The 26,629-nt window shown below is 34.8% G+C and overlaps 1 protein-coding gene and 1 long non-coding RNA gene across 3 annotated transcripts in view; one reads left to right on the top strand and one right to left on the bottom strand.

Annotated features, from left to right (window-relative positions):
- The window catches only part of LRATD1 (LRAT domain containing 1), a 912,369-nt gene that overhangs the window by 192,615 nt on the left and 693,125 nt on the right, over window positions 1–26,629 (top strand). The gene's annotated exons all lie outside the window — the stretch shown is intronic.
- Window positions 1–26,629, bottom strand: part of LOC126933860 (uncharacterized) — a 281,689-nt gene that overhangs the window by 79,285 nt on the left and 175,775 nt on the right. The window contains exons 4-5 of one of the 2 annotated variants that reach the window (XR_007718748.1): window positions 22,222–22,292; window positions 21,007–21,592 (exon numbers count right to left, since the gene is read on the bottom strand). The exons of the other annotated variant lie outside the window; for it this stretch is intronic. This is a non-coding gene — a long non-coding RNA (uncharacterized LOC126933860). Of the gene's footprint in view, window positions 1–21,006; window positions 21,593–22,221; window positions 22,293–26,629 lie in introns of those variants that run through there. 2 annotated transcript variants of the gene reach the window in all.

Genomic DNA, 26,629 nt, shown 5'->3' with positions numbered 1-26,629 from the left:
ATTTTGTTTAAACAACTTTTATGATAATGCAGGAAATGTATTTAATGGTAAAGCAATCAATAACTTTAATATGAATATGTTCAGACATTTCAACCCTACTGACTACATTCTGATAGTCAAAAATAAGAATAATGATTAGAAAAATATTTTTTATATATCCTGTGTCTCAAATCTGGTACATAGATACAAAACTTCTAGATCTAAGTGTTGTATTGATATGAACTGCAAGTGATAGAAATATTGACCTGGATTTGTGTCACTTCTGAACCATCTATGCGAATTGTCCTGAGTAAACTGGCAGTCTCCATTCACAAATTTTGTAACTTAAAGTCTGATTTTAGAGACACATTATCCTTACAAGAGTTTACCAGTGTTGATTTGGTGATGAGTCACTACAATTGGTGAAACCTAGTGATATCCCTCAAAGATCTGTTAAAATGTCCACCCACTCAAGTCCCAAAACAAGTAAGTAAATAAGCAAAGTGATCTTCAGATAGAAAGGACTACGAATTCATACCAACAACAATAACAACAAAACAGTAAGTTAAAATTTCCACTAAAGTGCAAATTTTGAAGGCAAAACCGTCCAAGACTAGAGACAAGAGACTTGAGAGAGTGTACAGAGGAGGGAGCTATGACTGTCCATGCCCTGCATTCTAATTGGCAGTCTCCCACTGCTCTGAAAACTGAAATAAGCTTGTAAAGCTTCCAACACTCCTTAAGAGGCAAAATCTCACCCCACTGAAAATCATAGCCACCATTATAATCTCTGTCTTAATTCATGCCTCTGAGTCTGTTTAGGTGAGGCTAGATATTTATTAAGTTGTGTCAAAGAAATTTGCATAGATGCTTCTCTATGCAAATTCACTAGAGATGAAATGTCTGAAAGTTTTCATAATAAACTATATTATTGATTGTTTAATATTTAAATGTTCTTCTTTATTATATAATTTATTTAAATTTAAAAAGTGTCTCTCTGATGATTATGAAGCCTCACCCCATTATTATACTTTATTTTTCAGTAAATCTTATATTTGAAGTAAAAACACCAGAGGAAATTATGTAGAAGAATCCCTAAACATTTAAAGTAATCCAAGGAACATTAAATATATATATATATAAAAGGTCTTTTTTAAATTTATGAACTACTCATATGTGTAATTATTTTACCAACATGTTTTATTTTGGAAAGTACAGCCAAAGAACAGAAACTTTTTTTAAAAAGTTATAGTTATTATATTCCATTCATTAAGCATGGTCTTTGTACATTTCCTCTTATTAATCAATCCACACATAACATTATTAACAAATGAAACAGCTCCAGGCTTCAATGCAAACTAAGAAAATTAATTTTAAGCAAAATTCCTGTAAATATAATATTTATTGGGTTCTTATTATGAACAAAGCACCATGATAATGCCAAAAATATTAAGCCATGCTTCCTGACTAATTAAAATATATTTTTATATTTAGATGAAAAGATATTGGAAAACTATGAAAGCTTAGGAAAATAATTGTTATAGAATTAATGTCAACATTGGGTATCTCTTGTTTTGTTGAGACTAAAAACTGAAAGCAATGCACCTCTGAATGACATCAACCATGTAAAATGGGAGTTCTATCACTCATGAGAAGCTTCTTTTAACCTTCTCAAGGAAGATTTTATAGTTGTATGTACTATCTTCTTGTCTGACTATACTAGATAGAGTCTCTGGCCAGGCCCCTTCCTTCACCAGGAGCCACAGGTAACACTTGCGTAAATAACCACCATCCAATTCTACGATTTGTGGCAAGACGTGATGAACCACTGACCAGTTTCCCAGAACTCATCTCATATCAGACTCAAGATTTAAGCCTGCCTGAGGCATACTCCTGTACAACCAAAGGGTCACCAAAACCCTTTCTAATAGGAATCAAGAGGGAAGTGGAAAGGGGAAAGGAATGGCTGTTTTTCTCAGTGAGCCTTGTGGAATTTTTTACTATTTAAGCTGCCCATAGCTCTATAAGCTCTATAGCTTTGCTGAAAGGCATACCTTTAAAAACTCAACAATAATTTAAATATATTTAATTCTTCTTCTAACACGCTTGTGTGAAAGGAAAATAAATCTTAGGACCCCAAAATCACTAAGCTAAAGGGAAAAGTCAAGCTGGGAATGGCTTAGGGCAAACCTGCCTCCATTTCTATTCAAAGTCATCCTTCTGAGGTTCACCTGAGACAAATGCATATCTGATTGCTTCTTCTCCCTTGTTGTTTATGTAAAAATACAGATTCATTGAGCCAGACTAAATTGTGTATTTAGTGCAAGGCTGACCAAGGAATTGACCAAAGAATGCAACTTTTTGTCTCTTAGCTACTTATCTACTTTGTCTCTTATCTACTTTTGTCTCTACTTCTAAAGTGGAAGCCCCTACTTTGAGTTGTCCTGTCTCACCAAACTGAACCAATGCATCTTACACATGATGTCTCATGTCTTTCTAAAATGTATAAAAGCAAACTCCAGCCCCTGATCACCTTGGGCATATGTTTCAGAACTTTCTCAGGCTGTGTCATCAATGTGTCCTTAACCTTGGCAAAAAATTGATGGAAGCTTGTCTCAGATATTTGGGATTCATACTTGTAAGAGTTTAATCTTACCCTCCGATTCAAATCTAGTTCCTCATACAAGAGCTCATAGGAGAAAAGATGTATTTTCTTTATTAAAATGTTTTATCAAGATAAATGAATCATCCATTCATTTGTGTTATAATTCACCATCACAAGTGACTTCAGAGGGAAAGGAATGCAGTGATTCAAGATAAACTCTAATCACAGACAGATGAATGTTCAAATTCTTTCTTTAACAACTGCAAGTTTCATAATCCTAGGAAAGTTATTTAAACATGCTGAACTTTAATTTGATTGTCTGTAAAAACTAGAACATATTATTTGCTTCAAAAGGTTTTGTAAGTGGAAAACAAAAAAATGACCTCATTCAGATAGAGAGTAGAATGATGGTTATCAGAAGCTGAAAGGATAGTGGGAAGGGAGGAAAGAAGAAATGGTTAATGGGACAAAAATAGAATTTGGTAGGAAGAATGAGGTCTAGCACTTGGTAGTACAATAAGGAGACTATAGTTAATGATAATTTATTGTATATTTCAAAACAACTAAAGAGTGTTATTAGAATGCTCCTAACACAAATAAATGATAAATGTTTGAGGTGATGGATACCTCAGTTGCTTCAATTTGATCATTTACACATCATACGCTTGTATCAAAATATCACATGTACTTCATAACTATGTACAAAAATGGCTTTGTGAGAATTAAATTAAAATGTGTTTAAATCCTTTAGTTGATATATGACACAATATTTTGCCTGGACCTGCTTCCTCTTCTTTAGAATACACCTGCTATTGTTTTTGTATATGCCTTTTATCTTTAGTACATGTCTGTTATTATTGTTCTTTCCATTCCTGCTAAATATCCTTAAGGTACATTTTTGAAGTAGTACTAAGGTATTTACTTAGATTTATACAAATTTTAGTTAGCACGGATTTATTTCCTAAATTCTGAAAAGAAGGCATTAACAAAGAACTGACCTAGGCCAAGTTCAGATAACTTCTGCAAGCATGGCAATAACTTTCAAAAACTTAAATCTTTTGTCCACTTCCTGAGTCTATTATATTGTTCCTGTAAAAGGAAATAACATGTACAAATTATGTCAAAAATGTTATTTGTGTCTAGTTTTTATTATGTACAGGGGCAAGAAAAAGAGGTGATTTACAGACCAAAAATTATCATTTTCTGAAATGTTAACAGAAGTTTCTGGAAGAGAAAACAACTCTAGATAAATATTGTATCATATATTTTAGTAGAGATTCTGTCTTCTTCAGTGGTTTTCATCTTTGCTTTCACATTGGATTCACTTTGACAGCTTTAAAAATGCTGATGTTGTTCTTTCATCATCCAGAGTTTCTCGTTCTGTCAGCCTACTGTATATCCTGGACATTGGGCTATTTAATACTTTTTTTTAGCTGATTTTAAGTTGTACCCAATTTTGAAAGCATCAGCCTTCCCCTTTAAGTTGCATGCCATGTCAACAAGTGTTAAAATACTGGGGATTCTGAAAATCCCTAAGTCTTCATACTCTGAAATGTCACTTTATTTATTTATGGACAGCCTCATCATATAGTAGGGGAGAAAGTGTACGGAAATCAGGCACTAAATATTTTCATGCATATGCCAATAAATGTATGTATAGAGAGTGTTAAAGCAAACTAAATTACGGCCTGAGAAGGACTCCGTACTCCTATTTTAGAGCCCTTGTGGATGAACTGTAAGTAACCTAGCTTAATAGGCAGACAAGATTGAAAACCTAACTCAGTAGTATGCATCTGTAACAACAGCTATGCCTTGGCCAATCCCAGCAGCCATACTTCAACCATTCATACACTACTGAGTGTTTAAACTGTGTTCAAATAAGGCATACATCAAGCTGTAACCAATCTAGCCATTCTGTACCTCGCTTCCAATTTCTGTACATTATTTCCTTTTTTTTTTTTTGTCTATAAATCTTCTTCCACTATGTGGCTGTGCTGGAGTCTCTGTGAATCTGCTCTGATTCTGGGGCTGCCTGATTTGTGAATCATTCATTGCTCAATTAAACTCCTTAAATTTAATTTGGCAGAAGTTTTTCTTTTATTAGATGGTGTCAGAAGTGGGATCCAAAGTGGAGCTGCCAGCAACCCCCAGGTGTGCAGAGTGAACATGCAAGGTAGCTGCAGGACCCACTTGGGTGCCTCAGAGCTGCTGGGCATTGTGGGTAAGCACTCTCTTGGATTTCGGAGTTTTACAGGTTTGTGTTTTGAGTTCTCTGAGTTTCTTTGAGCAACTTTCTGATCTAAACTGGGTTTGGAGTCATGGAAACTAGAGGGTGGTGTCAGAAATATGTGGGATCCAAAAACGTGGAGCACCAGGCCTGTCAGGAGGTAAGAATTCCCCGCAGAATTCCCCAATGTTCCTCTAGAATTGGACATGCCTGAAACTAGACATAGGTGCAGGTAAATACCAAGTTCAAAATACTTCTGGATTATCATGAAACTGCTGGTTTAATAACAATTAAGTAAATACCAAGAAAATACTTTGCCAGATTATCATGTTAAATCAGCCAATACTAAAATTGTTTAGATATACAATTTGATTAAATTCCATGGTCTAAGTCAATGATAATGCATCAGTTATTAGTGCTGTGCACCTAAGTTGGAGAAACAACTGGTGTTCAAGTGGACATAAGTCCAACGTTAAGTATGGACTCATGAAGAACCAGGACAGCCGCCTTGTCCTTCCTGAGTCCTTAAAACTTTTGTTATTAAAGGTTCTGCATTCCATGACTCATTATGGAAAAGATAAAATAATCCAAATTAAATATATTGATGTGGTGACTTACACATTGTGGAAATAGTTTAAAACCAATGTTTGATTCCATATTCCTGGGAAAACAATCAAAGCTTCAGGTACATTTGGCTACCGAATGGGCCATTTAAACATTTATAAAGGGATTTCATTCAATTCTCATTTTCAATGCATGTTTTCTGGTTGTATAAAAGCTTTCCTATGCAAGAGGGCTGATTTGTAATTAGAGTACAGTGAAGCTGAAGATTCACCAGGTAAAGAAAGCTTTTTATGGGTCACTGAGGACAACCTTTCCCAGTCTGGAAGCTGAAGATCGTATCTTCTGAGAACTTCAGAGAGGAGACTATCCTTGCCATCCCCATCGCAGCAAAACTTTGGAACCTGAACTTTGGGTTCATAATTATTCTCACAACTAAGAAGGGTCCCTCCACACTCTTGAAACTGTACACCCATTAGAACCTTAAGGTAAACCTAACCAGGGAAGCTAAAACTTCCCCGGGAGAAGATGGTATCCTTGATATGAACAGCTTTTCCCAAGATCACGGATCAAGACTTTCCTACTATTATGAGACTCTTACCGTCGAATATTTTTTTCTTCCTTATTCCTCTACGAGCAATAAAAGTGGAAAAGGGGTCTGTTATGAGCACTTATGGGGTACACTTTTATTTGTAAAGGAGTTTGCAGCTGGCCTTAAACAGGAATAAACTTATACTTTAATAGATAAAAGATGAAGGCCCAATGTAGGTGAGAAACTTTCGTGGTAGTTATGTTACCTCATAATCAGTAAAAACTCCTCTTAACCTGCATCATGGGTTAAAGAAAACATTGCCAGGTGACCTTCACTCTTCTAGATGGACATCATTCATTATGTCCTTTTTCCATGGTTTAGAATAAAAGAGACAACAATTAGAAATGTATCCCTCATAACAGGCTCTATTTCTGCAGCAGCTGGCCCTTGGGGCCTATAAAGAAATACATCAAATGTAAATTATAAAAATTCGGGTGTAGGTGAATAATGAAAACACTACTTAGTCAAGCGAGTAAACTCTTCATCTAGTTCATTCTTTAATCTATTTATTTTTGGGTGGTTTGGTTTATGGGGACACTGTGTAACGAGCATACTCCAAACTCTTGGTATCATCCTCCCCATAGTCATAATAATAGTCTCCCTTGCGTGCTGTAGTCTCTCAAAGGTTTTAAATGTTTGCATGCAGCCCTCTCTAAACTGTCAAATGGTCTCTCTTCAACTGGAATGACAAAAGCTGAAAGAAATTTGTGACCATGAAGACACCATAACCTATGAATGACATGCTGAGACTGGAAACCCAAAATCATGGTAACTCAGGGTGGCGCTAAGGCCCCAAGGTCACACTCTCACTTAAATATGATCCTTGCAGAAAAGGAGGGATCTTTTAAAAACAAAATTATGGGAGGCCATTGTTTTGGACTGAGTTCATACACTAGACTCCAACAGACCAAACCAAACAAAATGGAGTCACTTGTGCTAAATGTGATATAATCAAACTAAGACTTTAAGGAAACATATAAATTCTGGAACAGACCAGGTTTTGGTTTTCTCCCATAAACAGAACATTCCAGCATAAAGAGATACCCTCTACTTAGTCCTTTTTCCCTCCTTGCAAAATCCACTGTTCTACTGAGTCCCAGTGGGTTTCAAGACCATATAAGTCCATTTGTGGTGGTGATAGTGACATCAATGACTAAGATTTTGGTCAATCTCTCAAAATTGAGCAGATGACCAAAAGTGGGGAATTGTTAAAGCAAACTAAGTATGGCCTGAGAAGGACTGCGTACTCCTATTTTTGAGTCCTTGTGAATGAACTGTAACCTAGCTTAACAGGCAGACAAAATTGAAAACCTAACTTAGTAGTATGCACCTGTAGCAATAGCTAAGACTTGGCCAATCCCAGCGACCATACTTCAACCATTCATACACTGCTGAATGTTCAAATTGTGTCCAAATAAGGCACACACTGAGCTGTAACCAATCCAGCCATTCTGTACCTCACTTCCAATTAATGTTTGTCATTTCCCCCTCCGTTTTTTTTTTTTTTTTTTTTTTTTTTGGTCTGTAAATCTTCTTCCACCACGTGGCTGCGCTGGAGTCTGTGAATCTGCTATGATGCTCATTGCTCAATTAAGCTCCTTTAAATATAATTCGGCTAAAGTTTTCTTTCATCAAGAGCTTCAGGAAAAAATAGAGAGCTTAATTTCCTTGTTACGATAGTAAAGGGAGAGGTCACCAAGAATATATGACTTAAACTAAGAGGATTTTTTCTTTTAATAACTTAATTGTCAGTTTCTTTTTAAATGAAATATATTTGCTGCTTTAAAAAATAAACGATTTTTAAAAATAAAAATTAAAGTTAAAATGGGATGGGTGTCATGGCTCACACTTGTAATCAGCACTTTGGGAGGCTGAGGAGGGAGAATCATTGAAGCTGCGAGTTCAAGACCAACCAGGGCAACACAGAGATACCCTGCTTCTACAAAAGTAAAATAAAATAAAACAATTATCTGGGCATGGTTGTGCACAACAGTAATCCCAGTTTGAAACTGCATATAAAAATAACTTTTAAGGTTTACCAGTCTCAGATTAGTAGCTAAACTACTGTAAACCTCTCACTATGTAGGAAGAACTGAGGAAGTTAGGTATGAAAGGGGAATTGAAGGGCCATAGAAAATTCATTCCCTCATATGAATGAGTTGGAGATGACAGAAAAATCTGGAAGATAGGCAGTTCCAGGCACCAGGTCAGCACTATCACACGGGAGCTGATGGAGTGGCTCTTTGTGGCTGACATTCAGGGTGAAAAATCAGGGCGGGCCTGGAGACACCTGCTCACGAATATCAGCCCTCAGACAGAGAGCTCGATATGCAGCAAATGGAGCAAACATATAGGGTCCAGGCAAAGGATCTTTGTCCCTTTCTTACTATCGCTAATGAATGATGTTTCTCTGAACGTGATGACTGATACCTTATTAACACCTTCCAAATCTCATAAACAACTCTTCGGCCACTGTAACTCAGAAAGATAACATACGGAGAGTTTTCAGAAACACAGGGAAAGGTGATTACTTTGTTTTAACTGGGAAAGGTAAACCAAGAAACTTATGGGACTTACAATGGAAATTAATGATATTTGGCTAGGCAAAACTTTCTCAGCTACAAAGAATGCTAACCATAGAGAAAAATATTGGTTGACTGGACTATGTGAACATTAAAAAGTTATTTATCAAAAAACATTAAAAAGTTATTTATAAAACCCTTAAGAGGGTGAAAGAAAACTTGGTGAAATACATTTATAATATTTCTAACACATGAAATCTCATATTCAGAATATTTAGGGAATTTTTAAAATATAATAAATAAAAGAGTCCAACCAAAATTTAAACAAAAACATATCCTCATGTCACACAAAGAAGCAACATCAAATTGCCAATAAGTATACGAAAAGATGCTTGATTGTATTAGTCAACAAGAAAATGTAAATTAAAACTACAATAAAATACCACTACATATCAATCACATTTTCTAAAATTGAAAATAGTCTGGTAATATCATGTGATTGTGAGGATGCAGAACCTTTGAAACTGTAATATACTGCTGTTGAGAGTGTATATTTGTACCACTTTGAAATGTTCAGTGTTGCCTGTCATTTTGCATGTCCACATACATACAATTCATCCAGAAACTTTAGTCCTATGTATATACTATCCACAATGCATGCATATATGTTTCAAAAGTGTGTAAAAGGATGTTTCTAGTACTATTAATGATAATAATCTCAACTCACATATCGATCAATAGTCAGTGGAATGAATAGATTGTGGAATATATACATGATGGAATATTCTACAGCCAGGGAGATGAAAAAACTATTAATGCATGCAACAGTATAGAATGAATTAAAGAAGTCTTCTAGAAGAAATACATTCTATGCAATTTACCATATAGAAAATTTAAAAGTCCAAAACTACACTATGATGTTAGAAGTCAAGGTGGTGGTTTTCTTTTGACAGAAAGGAATAGTGTAGGTGGGGACTGAAGACAGCCTCTGGGGTGCTAATAATTTCCTACTTCATTTGTGGTGTTATATGGGTCTGTTGACTTAATGCACTTTTATTATTTATGCACATATTACATGCTTTAGTAAAATGTTTGATACAAGTATTATATACAAGACTTAATAGTCCTAGAATCACCCTCTTTGGACTTAAATGTCATTTCTTCAAAAATTGCAGGTGAGAAGAAATCAGCTGAAAAAGAGAATTCATTCAAAGACAGAATAAGCGCAAAGCCTCATCAGCAGGAAAAAAAGGCTTGGAAAAGCCAATCAAGTGCATAGAAGGCAGGATGATTAAATATAATTAAATGCTCTTTTCCAGAATAACCACGCTACACTCAAATGCCACCTGCTAACAAAGAAATTGCTTGATTCTCTATCAAAAGTAGCACCTCCTTTCTTCCTTTCTTCTTGCTTTGCTCCACTGTTTTCTTCCTAGTACTCATAGACTAATAGCATTATAATAAGGTAGTCTTCACTTTGTATGGCTCTGATATGCATGGATTTTTCTTACTACAGTTTACTTAGGTAACATGAGTCTCCCAACTACATTGATCAAATTTCAGTTTGCATGGGATAATCACCAATAATAATTATGTAAATAAAAACTTCACCACTACCTCTTCATTGCATAAATCACAAAATCAGTGACATTGAAATAGAATAAAGCAGATTTATAGAAGAAATAGCTGACAGTGGAAATATTGATGCTGCATTGTTTCAGGGACCCTAAACACACAGCGAGAGGAATTTAGTGAAGGCAAATTTATTGGCATAAGTGAGAAAAGTGGCTATGACCAAAAGAATAAAGATGTCCCAGAGGAAGTGGTGCCAGCAAAATAAAAAAAAAAAAAGTTAAAACTTTGCATTAAAGGAATTCTAGAGATACTTCCTATTATGGCAAACACAAAGGATAGCTTGATGGAAAATGATGCAAACTTACAACGAAACAGGATAATTTTTCAAGGCATAGAAACATGTTCACTCCATTTTGTAAATTATACAACTTGAAGAAAAGAACACTTCAAACTACTTCTGGTAAGTTTTTTATAAAGCAAAACACATTAATTCTCAATGTTTTTAATATTTTATAGTATACTAGATGTTATATTTTATACTTTTTATTTTCCGACACATTTAGGGTGGGCAGTAAGACAGTTTTTAATGTTTAGACAAAATTTTAAAGGTAATTGAATAATAATACTTTTTATATTAATTATTGAGGTGTTTTCTTGTAAGGGGAAGGGGAGTTGGCACTATCAGGAAAAGCAATTCTGCCTATAGTATACTTGTGTTTTTCTTGTTCTTTTGTTGTGCCTTTTGCCTCTCTACAATGTAAGGAAGGTGCATAAAGAAAACTATGATCATCTGCTTGGTTTACTGATGGATTCTAAGGCCCTGTAGTTAATACTTATTTTATGGGAAAGTAAGTGAATGAAAGAGGAACAGTGGGAAGAGAAAGAGTAGATGTGTGATAATACAGAATTAGCTAGATAATACATCACCTTGTCAAGTCTGAACTTTATTTGAATGAATGGGAAGTCAATGAAGGGATTGAAGCAGGAGATTAACATAATCTGATTTATATTTAAAGAGATACTTTTGGCTTGTCTTTAAATAATTAAGATGATGTGAGCAAAAGTGGAGGAAATTGGAACAGTTAAGAGGTTAGTGTGGTGGTCCACGGGAGATGACAGTGACTTGATTTAGCATGATATGAGTGCAGAAACAAAAAGAAAATGATGTGAGATATTTTTGTGTGTCTGGCAACGTTAAAGACTTATGTATAAGTTGTAAATGAAAAGTGAAAAAAGAAAGAGGGATTAAGAATAACATCTAGATCTCTGCCTGACATAGCTGAATTAATGTTGACTGTATTTACCAAGATAGAAGAATCTGAGGGAATAACATGATTGAGGGCTAATGGAGTGGATAAAAATGTCGATTTTATCTATGTGAAGCCTGAAATACGTGGAAGACATTCAAATGGAGATATCAGCTAAACAACTAGAAATGTTAGCTCAGAGCTGAAATGTGCATTTGTGGCATAAATCTGAGTATATTTTGCATGACATTGAAAGTTATAGGAATGGACATTATCTTGTAAGAAGAGGAAAAGGCTCAGGCCAGCACCTGCTACTATTCAATAATTGCATCGTGGGTAAAGGAGTAATAAAAAAGTAAAATGATCCCTAAGTTAGAAAGCAGAGTTACAAAAATTAATAAAGATGTGCTTTTCAAGGAGAACGAGGTCAACTCAGTCAAATATTGTTGAAACAAACTCAGTAATATAAACACAGAATAGCCCACTGGATTCTTAGATGACGGTTTTAGTTGACAATTGCAACAAACAAACAAAAACAGTTTCAAGAGAATGGTTAATTAAATGTAATTAATGATTGAGTCAGTTTTATTCTCGTATTTTACTATTTGTTTTCAATTTGTACCATGTGTGCCTTATTCCTTTATTGTTTCATTCCTGCCTTGTTTTGCATTACTTATTTTATTTGAGGATGCTATTAGATTTGCAAGAAAATTGTGAAGATATTGCAAGGGTTTCCATACATCTGACATCTGCTTTCCTAACATCTGTTGCAAGGTCTAACATCTTGCATTGGTATGGTGTATTTGTCTCAATTAAAGAACAAATATTGATACATTATTATTAACTAAAATTCATACTTTATTCAGATTCTCTTGGGTTTTATCTGTTTTTTCTTTTGTTTTTCTTACAGGATTCCATCCAAGATACCACATTACATTTAGTCATCATGTCTTTAAGAGTTCCTTAGCTGTAACAGTTTCCTAGATTTCCTTGTTTACACGAACATGACAGTTTTGAAGAATGCCAAGTCAGGTATTTTGTACAATGTATCTAACTTTGGATTTGTCTGATGTTTTCCTCATGATTTAGATTGTTATTAGATAGATATATATAATCAACATGATTTATCCCTATTGATACTGATCTTGATAATGTAGATTAGGTAGTAGTATTTTTCCACTGTAAGGTGACTCATTTTGAGGCAGTTTTGAGAAATCTATGACATCGGGTTTGAGAGTGTTTTTTTTTTTTTGTTTTTTTTTTTTTTCCTTCTTACGCAAGTAGACCTCCAATCATTCCATCTTCATTTATTTAAAAGACTCTCATTTTTCCATTGAATTGCCTTTGTTCTTGGTCTAAGGTCAGTTGGCTATATTTGTGTGGATCTATTTCTGTCCATTCTGGTCCACTTATGTATTCATTATTTATGTATGTATTATTTCTGCCACACGATGCTCTCTTGATTACAATAGTTTTACAGCAAATCTTTTTTTTTTTAATTTTATTTTATTTTTTATTTTATTTTATTTTTTTTTGAGATGGAGTCTCGCTCAGTCGCCCAGGCTGGAGTGCAGTGGGGCAATCTCCGCTCACCGCAAGCTCCGCCTCCCGGGTTCGCGCCATTCTCCTGCCTCAGCCTCCCGAGGAGCTGGGACTACAGGCGCCGCCACCACGCCTGGCTAGTTTTTTGCATTTTTAGTAGAGACAGGGTTTCACCGTGTTAGCCAGGATGGTCTCGATCTCCTGACCTCGTGATCCACCCGCCTCGGCCTCCCAAAGTGCTGGGATTACAGGCTACAGCAAATCTTAAAATGAGATCATGTAAATTTTTTTGCTTGGTTCTTCTTCAATATTATATCAAATATTTTTGAGTTCTTATTGTTCCATTAAATTTTAGATTCAGTTTATTGATAACTACAACATAAATTGGACTTTAATTGGTAGTACATTCAACAAACACCTCAAGTTGTAAAAAAGTGAAGTTTAAATAATGCTGAGCCTCGTAATATATGAGTATGGAGCATCTCTCTTATTATTTAGGTCTTTTGATTTCTTCCATCAGTTTTCCACAGATATGTCATTTACATTGTACTTCATGATTTTTTATTCTAGCATATGTGATTTGTTATTACTATTTTGAATTCTAATTGTTCATCGAATTGTTTACGATCTTAAGGAAAAATCTATGTGCCCTTTGAAAATATTTATGGAATCATACATTTCCTTATGAACATTCTACATTTGGCAAGCATGTATTGTCAAAATCCCAGACTTATGCGATATGTCCATGTAATAAATCTGCACTTGTACCCCCTAAATCTATTTTAAAAATCCATATTTATTAACGTGGAAAGTAAGGTCATGGTAATTGTTCAATAAAAGTAGTAATAGACAGCTTTAATAAACTTCCAGTTTCCAAAAACATACACATTTAAGAATATGAACAAATAAATTCCAAATCATTAATAAATGATCTTTAGGAGAGTGGGATATGAGCTGCATTTGTCTTTGAGCTTCATTATAATTGATAATTATTCCATATCAAATAGCATTATTATACAATAAAAATTAAGCAAGAAGATATTTTTCATAAACTAGAATTGAGACTTTTTTCTGTCACAAGCCTGAGAAATTTTAGCCTCAGTCATCCTAAATCAACTTACTGCAGAGAGCCAACACCAAACCATACAATATAGGCAAAAGGAAGTCCTGACATTATCATAACAGCTCCAGACTTAAGAGCAAAGAAGTTAGTTTGATTCCTTGTACCACCCATTTGAAGCTCTAAGATGCTGTCCAAGTTACTAAATCTCAATAAATCCCAGTGGCTTGGGATCAGGAGGCAACTGGAATTCTTAGAAGATTAAGTCTTCTTTCAAATATACTTTCAGTTTATGCCATGAAATAATTTAGATATTAAGGAAACATCAGTAACAACTAAGGTACTAAATATTCACAACGTCAAATGCCCAGGCAAAGGCATGCCAACTTTATGTGGTACTGCTGCCAAATACCAGCTTAGCATATTGCCTAAAATAAGGCACTTTTTCTCTACCTTGTTTGTGTTTTCAAATAGAAAATGAATTACTGTCAATCAGATAGACATCAAACACACAAATACACATATTAATGTATACATCTTTTAAAACCCAGTATTTGTCCCTTATTATGTAAATATTTGTACGCATTTCAAGGGGTTTTTTTGGTCAGGTTTATAAGATTTACATACACAAAAGTGCATTCTTTTAGGGTTAGTTCTGTGAATTGTGACAAATATATAAAGCAATGAAAATACCACCACAATCAAGAAATTGAGTATTTTTATTAGTACCTCAAAAACTTCCCTTTTGTTCCTTTACAGACAACCATTACATCATATCCCATTCCCTAAGTATAACTAAGCTGATTCTGATCCTAATAGTTATGCCTTTTCCAGAATTCCATATACATTCAATCAGTGTTTGTAATTTTTTACATTTTGTTTCTCGCTTTTTTCACTTAGTATCCAGGTCTTGAAAATTAATGCTGTGCATGTATCAGTAGTGGACCTCTTTTCATTGCCAAGTAAGTATGGAGACAATGAATTACTTCATTCAAACCATGAGAGGTATGAAGATAGTCTCATGGTGTGTGTGTGTGTTTGTGTGTGTGTAGTAAGGGTTGGGGGGTATTTGTGTGACTCTGACTAAAGCTGCTGTCAATATTCATGTAGAGGTCTTTTTATGGACATATATTTTTCATTCCCTTGCATAAATATATGTAAGTGGACTGAGTTTTATGGTGCATGTTTAAGTTTATTAGAAACTGCCCAAACACTTTCTAACATAGTTGTATTATTTCCTGTTCCAAGAACCAGTGAATGAGAGTTTCAGTTTCTGTGTATCCTTATCTCCACTTAGTACTGTCAGTATTTTAGCTGTTCTATAGTTTGGGTATGATATCTCATCATAATTATGATGCCTAATGATCTTATAATGGATAATTATTCCATATCAAATAGCATCATTATGTAATAAAAATTAAGCAAGAAAATATTTTCCATAAATTAGAATAAAGATAGATCACAACCCTGAGAAATTGAGCATATTTTTTTCTGTGCTTATACAAAATCTACATAATTCTTTGGTAGATTATTTATGTATTTTTACCATTCAAAGGGGTTATCTTCTCATTATTTAGTTTTGAAAGTTTTTCATATAATCTGGATGCAAGTGCTTTATCAAATATGTTTTGTAAATATTTTTTCATAATAGCTCTTATTTTAGCAATGTTATTTAAAGAAGGGAAGTTATTAAACATACAACGTTTTTGTTTTTCATACTTGCGTTGGCTATCGAGTTCCTTTGCATTCATATATTCTACTAGTTTTCTGGGACTGCCATACAAAATATCACATATTGAGTAGCTTAAAGTAGCATAAATCTATTCTCCTACAATTCTGGAAGCCAGGAATCTGGAATCAGTATCATCCAAAATCAAGGTGCAGGCGGGGTTATACTCCATCCAGGGCTGTAGGGGAGAATCCCTTCTTCCCTTCCTCCACCAGCTGGTGGATGCTGTCCTTCTTTGGTTGGCTGTATCACTCCCATGTTGAAGGCCAACACCATCAAATCTCTCTGACATCATCTTGTTCTCTGTGAGTCAATGTCAAATATCTGTCTGTTCCCATTTATCAGGACACCTATGGTTGCATTTAGGAAACACCTGGATAATCCAGAATAATCTCTCCATCTCAAAATCCTTAATTTAATCTCATTTGTAAGATGACATTCCTCCATTTTTTTTCTACATATAGTAACATTTCTACATTCCAGAAATTAGGCCATGGATATTTGCTGAGGGACCATTTTTTAGCCTACCACATATACGAATTTTGGAATCACCTTATCTATATCTAAAAAAAGTCTTGATCATTTTGCATTATGTCTATAGATCAAGTTGGGAAGAATTAACATAATTACTATATCTACCAATCATGAATATAAATATAATATGTCTAGCAATTTAAGTCACCTGTGATTTTTTTTCCATCAGTGTTTTGTAGTTTATGGAATATAAATTTTGTATGTATTTTATTAGAGTTTACTTAATGCATGAAACAAAAGTCGAATTCTCAATCAAATATAATATCTAATAATTGAGACTAAAGGATAGTTGTGCACTTATCTAAAATGTTGTCATATTTAGTAGTATAAAACCAGATGAATACTTCAACATTATATAAGCAAGAATATTAAGATACATTAGGCAATGCTATATTTTTGGTTGTCATAGCAGTATAATTTGGTTAATATTTATACAGAATCCAATAATTTTAATATCTTTTGATGCTATGACTTCTGCATCATTAATACTTGTGGGTAAAATAAGTATGTTTTCAAAGCAAATACCAATCTGTCTTTGGAATTAAATGCAGTACTAACACAGGGTCTCTGAGGCTGTTTTCATTTCTTCTTCTTTCTGCATCAAGAGAATAACACCTTTTTTCTTTTTTTTTTTTTTCTGTTTCCTTGCTTTTTCCCTTTGTCTTGCTTTTTTATTTACTGTCCTTTCTCAAGAGAGTAGGGTGAAAATGAAGGTGGTCAGAACTCTTCTCATACTTAGATTCTGAGGAAAATACATAGCTCAGGTAAACAGCAAAGAGACTACATACTTGTACTATATGCACTAAAAGATGTCATTTCATCTAGAATATGAGTCTCTAATTTAGGTTCCATGGATTTGTTAAAGGTAGTAAGAAAATGGCCATGCACTTCCTGAAGGCTTACCTTGAACCTGGCCTGTGAGTGAACATTACATAAGTATAGGAGTTTTTTAACTACTACTAACAAAAGTTGTATTTATAAAAAATTTGTATTTGAAACAATAATTTACAAATAACTGAAATAGGAAGGTTTTTCTGTGGTAAGGCAACCAGATGTAATTAATATATGCAACTTCTTTGTTGTTTCTGGAATGGAAAAAATTACCGTTCACACTAGAAATATACTAAATAGAATTTTAGGTTTGCTTAAATATATAAATTGAAAGGAGGAAAGCAAACAATAAAAGTTGGCAGCTCACCATAGCAGCCACCTCCTATGTAATTTTGAGACCATCATTTCCTCTACTACATTTGTCGCCATAAGCTTACAAAGCAGCAGTGGATGGATCTGAAGATTCATTAGATTAATTAACTTGATTAAAGTCACCAAGCCATCAAAAGTTCAAGTGAGAAGTCAAGTTCGCCTCTAACACATTATAAAGGCCAGACTAATTCCATAACAGCATGCCATTCGTTCCTCACAGATGTCTGCTATACAGAGAATCTCACGAATATGGTATATATAAAGGAAAGCAGAGTTGGAGGAAATAATAATGAAGAAATTTGTTGGTAATAAGAAGTTGGAAATTCTTCCCAAAGTCTTGATTTAGCTTTCTTCAACGTCTGCCAACCAAGATGGGAAATTAGACAACAATGATTAAAACTAACCTAGACTCGGAGCAGCTTTTTATTCAGGCAATGGAATGACAGGTATATTTATTGCCTAACCAAAGAAGAATAGACTCATAATTGACCTTTGTTTAGAAAATAGCTTCTCTTCCTTTCCATAAAATGACTTATTTTTGGATAACCATATACAAATACAGCTTTAAATTATGTTCCTTATCAAAACTTAAAGCAATTTATGCCTCTACAATCCATTAATAATTTACAACACATTGGCACACTTTTGTATTGCTATTTTACTGTAAACAGCCTATTTCCAACTTAGGGTCTATTATTACGTCTGAAAACAAGTGAAATGAGAGCATTCGAAGTTTGGATTAGTTAGCTCTGGGACTCTTAGGAACTGTGAAATGCCTTCTTAAAAAGACTAATCCCATGTAGCACTGAATTACTCCAGTGACCTTGAAAACTTGCATGTTCTGTATTTCACATAATCTTATTCACAGCTCTTGTTTATATATAAAGTTGAGAGACTTATATAGCTAATATATCTGCCTTGTTTAAAATACATAACAATTTTCTTTATTTTCGGCTAAAGTTTCATCATAATAAATACATTGAAATAAAAGTCTTTGCTACTATAATTTCTAATATTTTTGTAAGTATTCTGATAGGTGAATAGCAATATCTCTCTCCCTTATGCACGATTACCACCTAAACTTTGTTTCTTATTTTAAAAGATATTTTCTAATTTATAATATCTAGGTGTATGTTTAGATAAAAATTAAAAGAATATTTACTAATCAAAAAACTTTCCTCAAAAGTGTATTTATAAATATAATTTGATTTTGAATAACTTCTTTTGGATTTAGTATTTCAGAGTTTATCTTCAGAATACTATGCAATGGAATTAGTAAGAATATAAATTTAAAAATATCTAGATATACAGAATGCCACCTAATGCATTTATTCACTGGCCTTTGTAAGTTTACTTAAATGTGTCTGAAGTTCTAATATAAGTATTTTTCAAAAATAAATAAATGTGTCCCTTAAAGTAATGTTTTTTTAAATAAAACTAGATGATCGGAATGTGTCAATGCTTTTATCTTTCATTTTATTAGATATATCCATATCTGTGTTTCTTAGGCTCTTTTACTCTCAGTTTTGGGAAAGTTCTCAATAAATCAGTCTCTCATATTAAATTGATAATGTTAATAAAATGAAGAATAAACATAAGTTATTTAATCTTTCTCATGAAACTAGAAGAATTTTTCTAAAGTGTTCATAGATAAAAGCACTGACCATTTTGAAAATAAGACCAATATTGAAATAAGTGATTCATTCTACTATAATAACATTAAACTTAATCTCCCATTTGAATTCACCCAGACCAAAGGTTTTTGTAATGAAAGACATTAAAAGTTAATGGTCAGCTGTCATTTTGGGGGCACATTTTCTAGTAGAGGGTTAACAGATAAGTAGAAAAATGAATATTTAATTTTTCTGACAGACCAAGGCAATTTAAATATTTTTTTCTGAATGTACAATATGGAAATGCACTCACATACAACATAGTTTGAAGATTGGGAAGTTGGAACCAAGAGTCACCAATGCACTATTGAAGGATGGCGTCCTGAGAGGCATGGGACCGAGCAAAATTTAGGAAAGAAAAAATTACTGAGATTATCTTTACAAGTGGAAGTTATACAACTGAACTAGGGGAAGTGATACCAATGTCATGGGAATGCTTTAATGTAGAGTCTCACCCCAAATATTGAGGAGCATCTGGCGGACCATCAGGCCTCTTTCTGGCTTATGACTTTAGTGGTAGAAAAGATAAGAAGCGCTTGGAAATTCACATTTCAGTTCCCAGGTCAATAAGATAAAGACTCACATAAAATTCTCACTTGAGGAAGAGAACAGGTGCCACAGGGAAGCATCTTGGGATGTCAGAGTAGTCGCCATGAGGGCATAAGCAGATGGAATTAGCTCATTTCTTTTTTAGAAAAACTCTCCTAGAAATTTTTGTTCATAGTCAAATTTAAAATGCTTTGTTTGATATCTTTACAGTGTATCCAGTTTCCTGAATTTAAGAACAGAGAGTCTATCCAGAGCTTGAGAAGAGGGAGACAATGGGGAAGATGCTATGAAAGAGAGGAACAGAAATCAAGTAGGCGAGAGAATGATCCATGGAGTTCCGGCTAGAAATGGGAAGAGATGTCAACTGACAAGAACATGGTATACTTTGATTGTCACAAACATATGGGAGCTTCTCATCTAAATTCATCTGTTCTAATCTTCAGAAGATGACAAGCACATCCTTCAGCCTAACTGTGTTCACCTGTCACTATATAGGTGGGAGGGCTCCCTGGGATTGCATGAATGGAATAGAGACTGGAGAAAGTCATTCCACTCAGGTCAAACAACTGAAAAAATGTTTTTTGCAAGGATTAACATTAAAAGTGTAGTTAGAATAATTCAGAATGCTAATAGAAATTAGAACAATGAAGATAATATTTTCCTAATTAATTAACCCCTGCCAATCAGACTTCTTCACAAATACCATTAATTACGTAGCAGTGATGTCTGTCCAACCAAATCATTTCCAGTTTTTAATTGCTCCGAATGTTGGAGAAACTCTTAAACATACTGAGACAGAAGTTTCTTGGGGGGTCTTTTTTTTTTTGACTATAGTTATTGCTATAATGTTTTACAAACACAAAAATTGGGCTACTGTGTTAGATTATTGTATGTATTTGGGAGAATAGACTAGTTGTAGAAGAGGAATTACTGGTAACAGATTCATAAAATGCTCTTTCCTGGGAAGATAGGAGGAGAAGGAAATGCTCTCCCCTGGTCCTGATTCCTGATAAGTGGCTATCCCTCCAAAAAATGAAGACCTCTAGTTTCCATGCCTAATTTAATCATACAGAATCAAGATCAAGTAGTTCAGACTGTAGTCTGAATCCCACCAGCCCTTTGCTCACTGAGGATTTTTTTTTTTGAGATGGAGTCTCGCTCTGTTGCCCAGGCTGGAGTGCAGTGGCGCGATCTCGGCTCAGGTTCCCAGGTTCACACCTTTGCCTCCCAGGTTCACGCCATTCTCCTGCCTCAGCCTCCTGAGTAGCTGGGACTACAGGCGCCCACCACCACGCTCAGTTAATTTTTTGTATTTTTAGTAGAGTCGGGGTTTCACTGTGTTAGCCAGTTTGGTCTCGATCTCCTGACCTCGTGATCCGCCTGCCTCGACCTCCCGAAGTGCTGGGATTACAGGCATGAGCCACCACACCGGACCTGCTCACCAAGATTTCTAAGCATAACATGTAAAAACGCAAATGTGAGTTTTGACTGAAAACAAAGGTAGCCCATCTATAATTTAAAACAGCCCAATAGGCTAGAAATACATATTCCTGTATTGCTTCTGCACATAATGATAGGATTAGATAGGATTGACTAAGAGCCAGTTGCCCCAGTATAGATCACTGGGGATTACTGGTATCAGTGGGGTGCAGCGTGGTTGAGTGTTGGCTTTTCTGTTGGTTAAACTTCCAGAGGGAGTAACAGATGAAGGATCTGCTGACCATTACACTTTTGTGACATGTCAAGACCTCCTTTGTGAAAATGTATTTTCCCCCTCAGGTTGTTCTCTGTTTCTTCTCTCTCTTCTTCATCAGGTCTTTATGTACTATCGTCTTCGGCTTGCACTTCCTCTTCATCTAGTTTGCGTATTGTGCCCTCTGTCCCAAGTGGGATAATCTTGACAGGAACTGTCAGTCACTGCTCAAGAGCCCTGCAGCTCCAAGGAGGGGCAGACGGGTTTGGAGTTCATGACTGTGTTCACCGTCCTTTTGTATCTGGACATGAAATTTTAAGACACACAAATGTATATTTGCAAGTGTACCTTTTTAAGCGAAGATACTTGACTGCTTACATCTATTTATATAACATGTATTCTATGTGTTTATAAATAGTGCTTTTTCTTCCTTGTTCTGCTGTGAATAATTGTTTCCTTGTCAGCTTCCAACATAGCTGCCTTTTGTGCTAATGACTGAAAAAGGCAAAATAAATATCCATATTTGTTTTATTTTTTGAGAGATGTATTTTCTAAATGTTTCTCACTGTCATGCAGTTAAAAGGCTTGTAGAATTACTTTACTCTATGGAAAGATATTTTTTAAGACTTTGCTTAAATTTTCTAAGATTGAAAATTCATAACAACATGTCAGACCCATTCTTCATGCTCCACTTTGCTTTATTTGGTTTAGAATTTCTAGGTCACTACAAAGCCAGTGGGAACTAGTTCTACACATTTTACTTGTGAGGCTACTGAGTTGAATTTTAACTATTTTTAAAAAAGGGTAGAGGCATCAAATACACGTTACAAATGAACTAACTTCATGGCCAACTCTTCATAACAGATTAATTTTAATTTTCAGCTAATATGCTGCCAACCTAGCGCTTTCACATGAGAAATGGTGCAGTACCTGATTTCACATGTCATGCTCTTCTTCAAGGGTCTGAGTGGCCATGTTTCTCCTTCCACCTGTGCATCCGCCTACCAAGAAGCCAGAAAAAAAGGGATTGCCATTTGGGCACTTCATTTTTAAAACTCCCCATCCTTTTGGATTACCTTTGCATATTTAAAAGCAGAAATATGTGCAAGACATTCAAAAACCTTTCCAAGGAAAAGATGCAACAGCAAAACATGGTCAAAAAGCAACAGAATTTTCTGCACTATTTATATGTGGAAATGTGTGGTCTGGATGTCAAGTTGTAGGCACCACCGTCACTCTGCATGACCCCTTGGTCCTAGTGCTCTTAGGAACAAGGTATGGTGGTAAAATTCCCCGGCAATATAACTAATTTTAAAAATCAGTTTGAAGTGTGCATTCTTGGAACAGTGAAAATCATTAGTAACAACCAGAATTAACAGACATCTCTTTCATATGTCATTTAAATGCCAGTATAGCATGAAAATCACTACTATTAAAATTATAATTAAAATGGCTATCCTGTGCTATGTTCTGTGCTAAATTTATATATAAATATAAATACAAATTTATTCATACATATGAATTTAGTGTACATTGTAAATTTTTGAGGTTACACACACGTATACATATATACATTTAAATGTGCATATGTGCATAAACACATATAGATGTATGTGTATATGTATATGTATATATACACACACACACATATATATATTCTTTCTACTTTATTGAAGATAAAAACTGAATGAAAACAATATGACACTGGGCTCTTTAGAGATTTTGTTATCTCCATTAATGAATATGGAAATGGAGGCATGAAAGGATATGTGCTCATCTAAGCTCCCACATCTAGGCGGCTGCAGAGTCAGCACCCAGTGCCTGGTGGTCCATAGGCACAGCTGGTACTCCTCTCACACCCCACAGGCTTTATGAAAATTGTCCCCTCATACTTCCTAATGTGATCACTTGGATCAGCCCTCTTAGAAAACTATTAAAGCAAATGCATAAGACAACCTGGCTCAGAAACTAGAATGGCTGATCTAAAGAGATCATTGTAAGGACAAAATGGGTTTGGCATTGACTAAGTGCTGCACAAGTGACTGTCTTAGGCAGGGAGCCATGGCAGCAGGAGCTGACAAAGTGGACTGCATACACAGGCCAACTCCTAACTCCCGAGGGTTTTAAATTCCCAAAAAGCTGAGTAATTATTTCAGGTGAACTACAGATATAATTAGGGAGCAAAAAGTGCAGGCATAAAGAAGACTAATATCGTCCTAGAAAGAAATACATTCATTCGAAGAAGGATTTTGACAAAGATCTCAGATATACAACAGAAAAAGCTTATTCATGGAGTTATTTTAAGTTAAATTGCACAAAGCATAAGACTTGTGACATCAGAAAGATGAAACTCTTTCAGTTAGAAACCATGAAAAGTAAGTGGCCTGAAGACTTTGTGGATAAGAATATTTATTCAATAATGGAGTCATATCAAAAATAAGATAAAATAATTGCCCAGACCCATATCATAGAGCTGTTTTTCCTATGTTTTCTTCTAGAAGTTTCATAATTTTAAGTCTTATAATTTTTAATCCATTTTTAGTTAAGGTGTGAGATAAGGGGTTAATTTCATTCTTTTGCATGTGTATATCCAGCTTTACTAACATAATTTATTGAATAGAATATCTTTTTCTAATAGTGTGTTCTTGGTTCTTTTGTTGAAAATCAGTTGGCTGCCAATTTGTGGATTTATTTCTGAACTCTCCATCCTGTTCCATTGGTTTATGTGTCTGTTTTAATGCCGTTACCATGTTGTTTTGCTTTGGTTACTATAGTTTTGCAGTATATTTTAAAGTGAGGTAGTGTAATGCCTCCAACTTTATTTTTTATGTTCAAGATTGCTTTGGCTAATTGGTGTATTTTTGTGGTTCCAAGTGAATTTTAGAATTGTTTATTCTTTCTATTAAAAATGCCATTTAAATTTTGACAGAATATTATCAAATCTGTATATCACTTGCATAGTATAGAAATTTTAATTATATTAATTCTTCCAATCCATGAACATGAGATATATTCCCATTTATTTCACCTTCCTCAATTTATCTCTCTTTTTTTTTTTAAAAGACCGAGTCTGTCTCTGTAGCCTAGGCTGTAGTGCAATGGCATATTCTCAGCTCACTGCGACCTCCACCTCAACGGTTCAAGTCATTCTCATGCTTCAGCATCTTAAGTAGCTGGGACTACAGGCGTGCACCACCACGCCCAGCTAACTTTCTGTATTTTTAGTAGAGATGGGGTTTTCCCGCGTTGGCCAGGCTGGTCTTGACCTCCTGGCTTCAAGTCATATGTCTACCTCAGTTTCACAAAATGCTGGGATGACAGGTGTGAGCCACCACGTCCAACCCATTTTCCTCAATTTCTTTCACTGATGTTTTATAGTTTTCAGTATACAGTGTTTCATTTCATGGTTGAATTTATTTTAAAGTATTTTTTCATAGCTATTTTAAATGAAATAATTTTCTTTGTTTTTCAGAGAGTTTGCTGTTAACACATAGAAATGCTACTGACTTTTGTATCTTGAATTTCTATCCTACAACTTGACTGTACTTTGTACAGTTTTTTGGTGCAGTGGACTGTCTATATTTAAGATGATGTGGTCTTCAGACAGTTAAATTCAACTTTTTCCTTTCCAATTTGGATGCCTTTTATTTTCCTCTTGCCTAATTGCTCTAAGATTTCCAGAATGCGTTTAATAGAAATAGCAAGAGGAGACTTTCTTGCCTTGTTCCAGATCTTAGAAGGACAGCTTTCAACGTTTTCTATGTGCATATTAGGTTAGTCATCAGTTTGTCACATAGAACCTATATGCGTTCTTAAAATGGTTTCCAAACTGACCTACCTGCTTCCAGTATTATCCCTTCCTAGGTATTCCACAAAGTGGTAGCACATTTGTCTTTCTTATAAAAAGTTTGATTTTGCACTCACTTCTGCAAATTAAATTCATACACACACATATATACACACACACACAGGCACATATAGACACACATATTCACACAAACACACATAGACACACTAACACACACATACATATCACACACACACACACGCCTTATCTTGTCTTAGGTGACTTTTCATGGTCTGATACCTACCTTTCTCTTCAACTTCCTTTCTTGCCTTTTTTCTTCTTGCACTAATTCAATCCCACTCTTTGAACAGTATTTGCCTGAGATATATTTCCTTGTCCCCCATCAGTCTACATCTAATCAAATAAACTCTCTCATTTTTCAAGGGTCTTAATATAGGTTACCTCTTTAAACTCTTCTTTTACTCCAGATTTTGCATCCTCATGTTAGTCCTTTAAACACACTACGTGAATAATTTTCTTATTATATTTGCTAAATTATACAGAGTTGTATCTGCGTAGGTTTCTATTTCTTTCAATAATATCTGAGTGCTAAAAAGGCAAAGATTACTTTATTCCTTGGTTTCTCAGATTAGCAAGGGATCTGACACACAGTAAACATTCAATATGTGCTAACTGAACAAATGGATACATGACAAAAATAAACAATAGCTGAAAACCACGACAATCCATTGAATGCTTACTCAGTGTGAATGTATGAGCTAGTCACTGCAGGCGTAAATACCAATGGGGAAGGTAATTGAAGCATTTATGTAAAGGTTTAAATACTTCAATTTTTTATTTATTTAAAATATGCTCCCAACTGAACATGTCTTGGGTTAATTTGTACTCTATTATTAACTATGCTTTTTTCTTAGAATTGTCATCTAGGGTTTTCCAGATGTCATCGTATAAAGACCACAAAGACAAAAGCAATTTTATTACACGAGAAAATCCCTGCAAGCATCAAGTCTCAAGTTCATTATTTATTTACTTGTGGAGGATGTAATCTTTTCTCTAAAGAACTGCCAGCTTATTTAAGGATCTTAAATCCATTGCTTAAAATTAGCTTACAAACCAGCGATTGAGAGCCGCGGGAATCAAATTTGGCTTAAGACAAACCTGGGTCTCGTCACATTAAAACAACAAATGAACAGGAAGAAACAGGCACACTCATCTTCCCATTCCAGGCAAGTGTTCCTGACCACCCTCAAGCACTATTGCTAGACAGTTGTCTTAGTGACAACTATATATAATTGTAAGACCATTGTGGTTTGTAACAGAAATGGCATGTTTGTGAAAGATGAAATATTTTGGTATTTGAGATTTCCAAGAATTTAAAAGTCTTCTGAAATATATTGCAAAGTTGCTGATGTAGCATGGACAGAATCATTGGTGTATGGAGACACGCTGGCTTCAGAAACTGATGGTGTGATCTCGAGCAGTTATTTAAGCTTTCTGAGCTTTAATATCATAATCTGGAAGATCACGTCC

The sequence above is a fragment of the Macaca thibetana genome, chromosome 13 (assembly GCF_024542745.1).
Source record: "Macaca thibetana thibetana isolate TM-01 chromosome 13, ASM2454274v1, whole genome shotgun sequence".
NCBI classification, from domain to species: domain Eukaryota; kingdom Metazoa; phylum Chordata; class Mammalia; order Primates; family Cercopithecidae; genus Macaca; species Macaca thibetana.
This window is presented reverse-complemented; position numbering and strand designations above follow the sequence as displayed.